Genomic DNA, 10,136 nt, shown 5'->3' on the forward strand with positions numbered 1-10,136 from the left:
AGTCCATCCAATGCCAGCTCTGCAGGGTGGTGAGACGTGGAGGTAAGGAGGAGAGAGTCGGAGGAGAGGACGTGTGTAGTACCCAGGAGAAAAAGCAATACAACTTGCATGTTAGGTAGTAAGTGAAAATGGAGGAAAGGGTGGTCCATTTCACTGCTCTAGGCAGAATTCTAGCTTTTTTTCTTTTCTTCTTCTTTTCTTTTTGAGGTTTATTTTTATTGGAAAGGCAGATTTACACCGAGAAGGAGAGAGAGAGAAAGAGAGAGAGGGAGACAGAGAGGGAGAGAGAGAGGGAGAGAGAGAGAGAGAGAGATATCTTCCATGCTGGTTCCCTCCCCAAATGGCTACAAGAACTAGAACTGAGCTGATCTGAAGCCAGGAATTTCTTGCAGGTCTCCCACATGGGTACAGGGTCCCAAGGACCTGGGCCATCCTTTGCTGATTTCCCAGGCCATAAGCAGAAACCTGGGTAAGAAGTGGCGTGGAGCAGCCAGGGCAAGAACTGATGTCCCCATCCCCTGGCAAGATCCCAATGTTCAGGTGCCTAATTCCTTCCCTTTGAGTGTGGGTGGTGATACCCAGGAGTATCATGAGATGCCGATTCCAGGACTGTGTCATTCACATGGCAAGAGAGACTTTGCAGTTGTAATTCAGTGTCCTGTCAGTTGACTTGAAATTTACAAGAAGGGAAAGTGATGTGGGCTGGTGTGATCTCAGCAGCTGAATCCTTAGAGGCACTGGACCTGGCCCACAGTATCAAGGACCCGGTGCACAGAGGCTCTGGGATGCTGACTGTGCAGACAGATGAGGCTCCTTGGCAAGGAAGGCTAATAGCTGAGAGCAGCTCTGCTAACAGCTGGCAGGGGCTGGATCTCACAGCCATCCATACTTCTGCAAAGAACTGAGTTCAGCCAAGAACTTGACTGACCTTGGGAACAGATTTATTTTCTAGAGTTTCCAGAAAGGAATAAAGCCAGCTGGGTTGACCCCTGTAAAGTTTTTGAAAGACCCTCAGCAGACAGCCCACCCATGCTGATCAAATGCCTGACCTAAAGCACAGCTAACACATTCGTAGTGTTTCAAGGACCCTCTTAAGGATCTGTTGTGACTCAAGAAGAGAAACCCAACTGTAATCATATCAAGCACATGAAGAATTTGGACTGAGCTGCTGCCATGCATTTTCTGCTAATGCTGTGATGAATGACCACAAAGTCAGTAGCTGGGAACAGAAACTCATTACCTTCATGTTCAGAGGTCAGAAGTCCAAAACGGCTTTCAGTGGGATCAAGTCAAGGGGTTGGCCAGTAGTTGCTGTCCATTCATTGGGGGCGACTCCAATTGCTTTGCTTTCCCAAAGCCTCCAGGGGAGAATCAGTGTCTGGGTTTTTCTCAGCTCTCAGGAGCGTAGAATCTTTTCTTGGATCTTGGTCCCGTTTGGCCCTCAGTGTCATGAAGGGTAATTTCGGTGTTTCCCACATCACATCGCTCAGGAGCCTCACACTGTGGCTCCTCTCTTCCACATGGTGATGACTCTATTGATATGGGGCCGGTATCCAGGGTCTCCTTCCTCTATTTAGATCAGCTAATGAACAACTCTAATTTCACCTCAATTCTTAACTTTCCTTCACTAGGTCAGGGAACGCATTCACAAGTCCCAGAAACCACGATGTGAATATCTTTGAGGGCCATCATGTTGTCTACTGCCATTATCATGGATCTAGAAACTCACTTCACCCATGTCATGATCATGGGGTTCCCAGTATGTGGCCTAACCCCTCTGAACCTAGTTTTCATATATGGACAATAAGAACTCTAAAGCTGTGTGCTTCTACAAATGGTTAAAAATCAAGCACAAGAAGTATAGCCAGGTGCACAATAATTGCTGCCATCCACTGTGTAACTACTTCAATTGTCCCTCATTTGTTTTTTTTTTTTTAAAATTATTATGTTTGAAAGTCAGTGTTAGAGAGAAAGAGTGACACAGAGAGAGAGTTCTTCCATCTTCCTATTTACTTCCCAGATAGTGGCAATAACCAGCGCTTGGCTTAGCCATAGCCAGGTTCCTTGCACTTCCTCCAGGTCTCCTACACAGGTGGTAGGCTTCCAAACACTTGGACCATTTTCTTTTGCTTTTCTCAGGCCATTAGGGGGGGGGCTGGATTGGAATTAGGGCAGCCAGGACATGAATTAGTCCCCATATAAAATGCTGCCATTATAGGATGCAGCATTAATTTTTTTTTTGAATCATGAATCCCCAAATTTATTATTTTGTTTTGTTAATGACCCATAGCCCCAACTGACGAACATACACAGGGAAGAGTCCACTTTTTTTCATTGAATTGTATCAGCATAGGTGGGCACAGTTGCCTTAGTCCCTGTCTATCTTTGATTTTTCTGTATACAATCCTTCTGAGGTTCGTTCTGCCAGTGAGGATATTCCAGGGTGGACCATGACTGCCCAGGGCCAAGTCACCTCCTGGAAGCTCTCGCCTGAGTGGCAGCCTGCCTTGTGTGTTAATTCAGACTCAGAGTTATGAACACTGTTGACATTGTTAAGGTTAATGACCGGAGGACAAGCACCAGGGAACAGGTTTGCAATAATGGTTGTGCTGATTGCTTTGGTGATGAATGTGGAAAAGGCCTGGGAGCGATATGTTAAACAGCTCCAAGTGGCTGCCTTGTGACCCCTTAGTCACGGGCGCCAGGATTTAGAAAATATTAGAGAGGCTTTATTTTTTTTTTCCAGGACAGGAAGATTTCCTTGGAGATTGGTGTGGTGAAGAGCGCAGATGTACGATATGTGAGAGCAAAACATTAGAGGGTTCCCTCTGATAGGGCACATGTGAGCATGTACACACACATGCAGACGCATTGGAAAATAAAAGGAAGTGGAAAGAAGTGGGGAGAAAACCAAAACGTGAGAGAGTCAGGCAGTGTGGCCACCTGTGGTAGATGGGTCAGACTCAAAGTTTATCATTTGTGTTTCTGGTCCTTTACATAGGGACGTCTTCCTCTTTTGGGCTGTAGATCCCAAAGGCCAACCATGGACAGTGCTATCCTGTAGCTCACTGTCAACCTGTTGACTTTGCTCCCCTCTCAGTGGTTCTTTCTCTCTCTCTTTTTAAAGCTTTATTTATTTTTATTGGAAAGGCAGATATACAGAGAGGAGGAGAGACAGAGAGGAAGATCTTCTGTCCGATGATTCATTCCCCAAGTGACCGCAATGGCTGGAGCTGAGACAATCTCAAGCCTGGAGCCAGGAGTTCTTCCAGGTCTCCCAAACAGGTGCAGGGCCCCAAGGCTTTGGGCCATACTCGGCTGCTTTCCCAGGCCACAAACAAGGAGCTGGTTGGGAAGCAAGACTGCTGGGATTAGAACCAGTGCTGATATGGGATCCTGGCACATGCAAGGCGAGGACTTTAGCCATTACACCACACGCCGGGTCCTCAGTGGCTCTCTTGCCTGTGGCCCTCACATGTTGGTGACATGAAGATTACAAGGCCCAGCCATATCCCCACACTCTCCCAGCTTAGACACTTAACTGCCCACCATTGCAGATGCCCTGTCATCCTTGAGGGGTCCTTTCTGACTTCCATAAGGAGGACTCCCTGCATCTGTCTGTTCTTAATTTTTTATCCCATTTCCTCCCTTGTAATCCTTGAGCCTGGGATCATGGAACTTACTGCCTGCTTGGCTTCAACCTCACTCTGGAAGGGGGCTGGGCAGTGACCCAGCCCTTACAATTAGAGTGAACGGAGCCAGATCCATCAACAGGGACAAAGGGGAAAGAAAACACAACTCGGTGATTCCACTAATAGAAACTCTCCTTCTGCTATTCCACTAATAGCATGGAAAATAGATGTGCCATGTGACAGTGGACACCCTGGGGTACCTTAGGCTGCAATTACTTGAAAACTGGAGGTGCTTCATGTAAGTAGAAAGTGGGGGAAAGGATGAAAAATCCAATACTGAGAACAGTAAATGATCCAAACAGGAACCATGCCATATCTTTTCATCATTGTAGCAAATTGTATGACATTCATCATATATCATAAAATTATTCATTTACTCATGTATCAGTTCTTTCACTTACTGCTTCTGCTTGCCAGGGATGGCACTGTGCTTCTGATTAGTACCTAGTTCCTGATGGAGGGAATTGTTCGCCTGCTTATTGGTTACAAAAGTAGCAGGCAGGTAGCTGACATGGTGGCTCAGGGAGCTTAACCCTGTCTCTGATGCTAACATCTGTGAACTACAATTTGATTCCAGGCTATTCCTCTTCTAATCCAGATCCCCGCTGATGTGCCTGGGGAGGCAATGAAAAGTGGCCTAGGTCGGTGGGCACCAGCCACGCACACAGAGACTCAGATAAGGCTTAATTCTTTGTATCACCAACCATGCATTAGGGTAAACCCTTCCTGACCTTTTGGGAATTGCAACACTCTATCATTCAATTTTGTGCTTCTTAAGGAAGGAATAAAATGGTCCTGAGTGGTTTTTCATTTACATTCTGAACACAGGGTAGGGTACATCATTTGCACATGCTCCTTGTTTATGTGGTTGTCTTATCTTCCCTGCAAGGACAAGGTGGTGGTGGAGGAAAGGTAGGATTTGAGGAATCTGGCAATTTTGGTAAAGGGTTGTGGCTTTGTAGAGTTTGCTTCCCCTCATGGAGATGACTAGACTAAGGGGTGGGAAATGGCTCTCTCGGTCCCTGGTTGGCCCAGCTGGGTTTCCCAAGAAGCCAAAGTGAGAGCACCCAGACACTAGAGATCAACTTTATCTCCCACAAAACACCAAGGCAAACCCGCAAAATGTGAAGACATTAAGTAACCAACATCCACTTCTTCCTCTTCCTCCTCCTTCTTCTTCTTTCTGAATGAAGTGCAAGTGTGCTTCAACACATTCAAGGAATATGCTTTATGAAAAAAAATTCTATGTGAGATTCATCAGTTTTGTACCAACATAAACTTACATTTTACATGAATGTTTTAAATACCCTTAAAGAGTCACCAAGAATAAAAGGGGACTCTCCTGGATTAAATATTTTTTTTTAACCAGGAGTTCTTGTGAGTGCACATAGAGTGTGTGAATGGAGAAACTGGCTCAGACCATTAGTCACTGTGGTGTAAGGAGGACTGAGAGAATCTTCCTTTAGTTTTTACAAACGCCACACTCCCTATGAAGTCTTTGCCAGTGGTTCTAGGAGTTGCGTGCAGGGTAGGGGTGCGAGGGGGAAGGAGCTGGTAAGGGAACGGGAGGGAGGAGACATGGAGAAAGGGGAGTCAGATGAGAGCTCCATTTCGCCTCCTGCCTCCAAGCTGAGATGTACTGTTCCACGTGGCAGGTTATTATCTTTACATAGACCTGACTAAGCCATTTTGTTGTTTTGCTGCACACAGACAGAGGCTGTTTGCTTGCCAAGTGTAGCGAGAAGTTTCATGTTCACCTCTCTGGGAGCCTGAAATGCCAAGTTAAGAGGTTCTTGGCAACAATTTTCCCATAAACACTGCAAAACATTATTTACGATTCAGAACAGGCCGTGCATATTAGGATCTGACTTCTAAATTTAGAGATGATTCATGTAATTTGGAACAGCACTGTTTTGAGTCGTATGTAAAAAAAAAAAAATAACCATAACAGGTGGCCCTTTGTGTTAAAATATTGGTTGTATTTTTTTTTTCCTTGGAAGAAGACGGAACTTTAGAACCTCAGGCTGGTCATCCAGAGAGATGGGAGGATATGTGGATTTAATAAGGTGATGCCATTTGGGGGTAACATGACTGGCTCCCCTTGACCTCCATGGATTTTCACTGGTTCTCTCTACTTTTAGGATGTCTCTAGAGACCTTACAAGCTTCTGTTCATGGGTTCGAGGAGAATTAATGAAAATCAAGGAACTTGGACACATCAAGAAGTCCACAAGGGTGAGGAGACTGAGTTTTGTGGAAATTTTGGATGGCTATGGAAATGTCGGTCAAACACAATCTGTCCTCAAGTCTGCCTTCCTTTTGCGTTTTTGGATCATTTTCTCTTTGACAAAAAGAAAAAAGCATTTATTTTTAATTTTGTATTTGAAAGGCAGAGACAGATGGATTGACAAAGACAGACCAACAGACAGAAAGAGCAAGAGATTTTATATTTGCAAACTCGCTCCCCCAAATGCCTGTCAACAACAGGAGCTGGGCCAAGTTGTAGCCAGGAGTCTGGAACTCCGTCCAGGTCTCTCACAAAGGTGCGAGGCAGGAAGCCAACTACTTAAACCGTCACTCACTGCCTCCCTGGGTGTGTACCCACAGGAAGCTGGAGTCATGGGAAATCTGAACCTCGAACGCAGGCACTCTGTAATGGGATATATGTCCCTCAAGCCATATGTTATTTTGTTATTATTATTTATTTTATTTTCATTAGAAAGTCAGATATCCAGAGAGGAGGAGAAACAGAGAGGAAGGTCTTCTATCTGCTGATTCACTCCCCAGGTGGCTGCAATGGCTGGAGTTGTGCCGATCAGAAACCAGGAACCCGGGGCCTCTTCCGATTTTCCAATATGGATGCAGGGTCGCAAGGCTTTGGGCTATATTCAACTGCTTTCCCAGGCCACAAGCAGGGAGCTGGATGAGAAGCAGGGCCACTGAGATTAGAACTGGCATCCTGGCCTGTGTAAGGTGAGACTTTAGCCACTGGACTACTGTGATGGGCGCTCAAGCCATGTCTTAACTACTGTGCCAAATGGCTGCCTCCTGTTTTCTGTTTTACTAACTTGTCTGATTTTTGGATATTCAGAATGTTAAAAATGAGGGAGAGGCACAGTTGAAATTTGATGGTAGACTAGAAGCTGTAGGTGTTGACTAGTTACAACCCAATTTTCAAACCTGTATTGCTTTTATATTGAACCAAGTCGTAGGTTCCTCTCCAGTAACATCTAGACGTCCAGGATGGGGAACACTTTCTAATTCTGCCAAGGGCCATTTAGATATTTGCATCATTCTTGGGCCCCACAAAATTAGAACTTTAAAATCAGCCTGTCATTGATTTGTTGGCTCTTGTGTCTCGATCCTATCCCCTCCCAACCCCATCCTGACCTTGTAGCTGCCTTGACAGGGTCAGACCAAGTGACTTGACTGGCCTTAGACCGTTCAAAAGCCAGACATTCTCTAGCCCTTGGAGGGACAGCGAGTAGACATAGCCTCTGCCTTGACAATGCTTCTTAATCAGAGAATGCCTTTACAAATCATCAGGCTGAACATTTCCAGAGATTCATACCCAGTCACACCCTGAAAGATGATGCTCAGTATGGGCTTGAGCAGTGAGCCCAGGGGCTCTGCACCAAGCAATTCCCTTCCACACGCCTGGTGGAAACGCGCATGCACGATGGAACCTCCATTGAGTTCATTCACTGTTATCTGTGATGCTATCATCATGCCACGGAGCGGTACATATGGTTCCAGAAGGATGGCTTGGACTCTCACTGTGCTTGAGTGGTGAGTCATTCCTGCTTCACCACAGGGCTGCCCAGCGTCTATATAAATGTATAGGCTAACAAGGAGCACTGTATCGGGAGGGAATTCATGCACGCTTGCCGATGGCTCCAACTATTCTCCAAGTGCATCTGGAATCTGCTGGGTGCCTGGCTGTGTAATGAGTGGGGCTCAGTGCAAGATGAAAATTGGAGACCCATTGTGGGAAGAATTATTCAGAGTCTGGTGGCAGAAGAATTTGGGGCCCAGGAGGATGGCTCAGTTAGCATGGCCAAGGGGCCAGCTTCTCTTTCTTTTCAGATTTCTTCTTCTTATATTTTTCAACCTTGTTCATGAAACAGCAAGGTGAATGTGTTGCAAAAGGCAGAAGTGAGCAGCCAGTTTGGTAATAAAACAGTTAAGACATGGTGACCTTGATACGGCAGTTATCTCTGCTTGTAGAGTTAGAGAGAGAGAGCAATGGACAGATCTTCCATCCACTGATTCACTCCCCTACATGGCCACACTGGCCACGACTCCGCCACTTCAAAGGTAGGAGTCAGGAATACCATTTGAATCCCCTATGTGAGTGGCAGGGGCCCAAATACTTGGATCAGGTGCGGTAGCAGGGAGCTTGATCGGAAGTGGAAAAGTCAGGAATTGAGCTGGTGCTCTAATAGGAGATGTCAGTATCTCAAGTGGTAACTCAACCCACCGTGCCACAGTGCTGCTTGCCACCCCTGAGCAGGTGGAAGACATTCTGGCCTCATTCACCTGGGGTCCATATCAGGGCTCTAGAACTGGTGCTCTCTAGAATTTTGAGAAAAGTTCCTTGAAAAGTAAGTCCTAGAAATGGCACCTGAGAATTCCAGACCCTGTGAGAAATGTCCTTGCGGACATAATTAAGGGTTTGAAGGTGACCCTGGCTCACTCGGGAGTGAACCGCAGTGAATTCCATGGTGAGTCCTTTAAGAGGGAGGTAGAGAAAGATAGACAGATGCTAGAGGAAGAGAAGGTGACATGAAGACAAGAGGGGGAGGGGGTAATACAGCTATGACCAGGAGTGCCTTGAGCCACCAGATGCCAAGAGAGCTGGAGACCTAACCTCCCGCAGAGCCTGCTGTGGCATGCACTCCTCTTATCCCTGCCTTTCTGCCTGCTGGGCTCTGGGATTATAGAAACTACTTCTTGTTGGCAGCCGTGTAGTCCGTGGCAACTTGTCACAACAACGCCAGCAAGCAAATCTGATCTCAGGACTACATGGCAGTAGGAAAATTCCAAGAGCCCATTAGCTGGCATAGGACATAGCTGGTGCCCTGACCCGTCTTTCCTTGGATCCCATCTTGAGTTCCCTTGAAGTCTCCCTGAGAGTTACTGGGGGGAGAGGAGACTTTTCCCACCCATTTCCCACTCACTGCTGTTACTCAGCTCCCAGTAGGTTTTTTTTCCAGGACTCTGAATACTTGGTCTAGGGCAGTATATAAATACCAAGGCATTTGATATTTCCAGGGTCGCTTTTAAGAATTAAGAAGCGAGAATTCCGGTCGCAAATTCCCCTGATGTGTATAACCATTACATAGTGGACTGGTTCTGGGGAGTACTGTAGACCAGTAGGCCACTGCTGCCTGAAGTCCAGGATGCCCACAGGGCTGCTATTGCACAGCTCTCTGACTTTTCCCATGTCCCTGTCTTGCCTTGGTTGTGTTTCTTGAGAATTCTTCCCCAGTGACATCCTCAAGGATGTTCCAGAATCCTTCTGGGGAGTGGATCTGAGCTAAGATGCCGGTTTGTGTTATGATTTCTCACCCCCTTAATACAAGTACCTATTTAGGAACATATATATAAATGAGCTATTGAATTCACTACACATTGATGCAGAAGACTGTTTACTTCATTTGCTTATTTCACCCCGGGAGGGTGCAGCTCTCATCAAAAATCATTATCATCTCTTCCAAATTCCAGGAAAATGGTTCAGGCTGAAGGCAGCTAATCCTGGGTTCTTGGGGCCAAAACTCAAGTAATGGAAACTTTTGAGACTTAACATAACCAAACAAAACTCCATTTGGCAACCTAAGTTTCTGAATACCCCTTCTGTTCCTTTGGGAAGCTTGGTGAGAGGATCAGCTGTGAAGATAAACACAGCAACTTAGAGTGTCTCAAGAGACATTCGCCTGGCTGCTGGCACGGACACGACGAGTCTGTATCCCAGAAGAGGCATGGGAACCTGGAGACTGGGTCCCATGTGCGGTTGGGAAAGATCCTCTTTGGAGTGCTAAGCAAGCTGGGGAAGGCGGCATTCCCCATGGGTGGGCTGAGGAGGCTGCCAATCCAGAAGAGAACACACAGGATGGATTAAGCACTGAGGGAAGATTTCAGAATCAACTCACTATATCTGATTTTAAATATATGTATAACTTATTTATGGGAAAGGCAGGGAGACAGAGAGAGAGATCTCTCATTTGGTGATTTACTCCTCAAATATCCATAGTAGCTGTGGCTGGCCAGGTCAAAGCCAGAAGCCTAGAATTTAGTCTGGGTCTTCCCTGTGGGTGGTAGAGACCCAAGTGCCTGAGGCATCACCTGCTGTCCATCAGGATGTAACTCAGCGGGAGTTCCGTGGGGAGCAGAGCCAGCACTTGAGCTACAAGGTGAGGCGCAGTGTTGCAAACCGTGCCTTAAG

Source organism: Ochotona curzoniae, unplaced genomic scaffold, assembly GCF_017591425.1.
Source record: "Ochotona curzoniae isolate NIBS_2020 unplaced genomic scaffold, NIBS_Ocur_1.0 contig_2321, whole genome shotgun sequence".
Lineage (NCBI taxonomy): Eukaryota > Metazoa > Chordata > Mammalia > Lagomorpha > Ochotonidae > Ochotona > Ochotona curzoniae.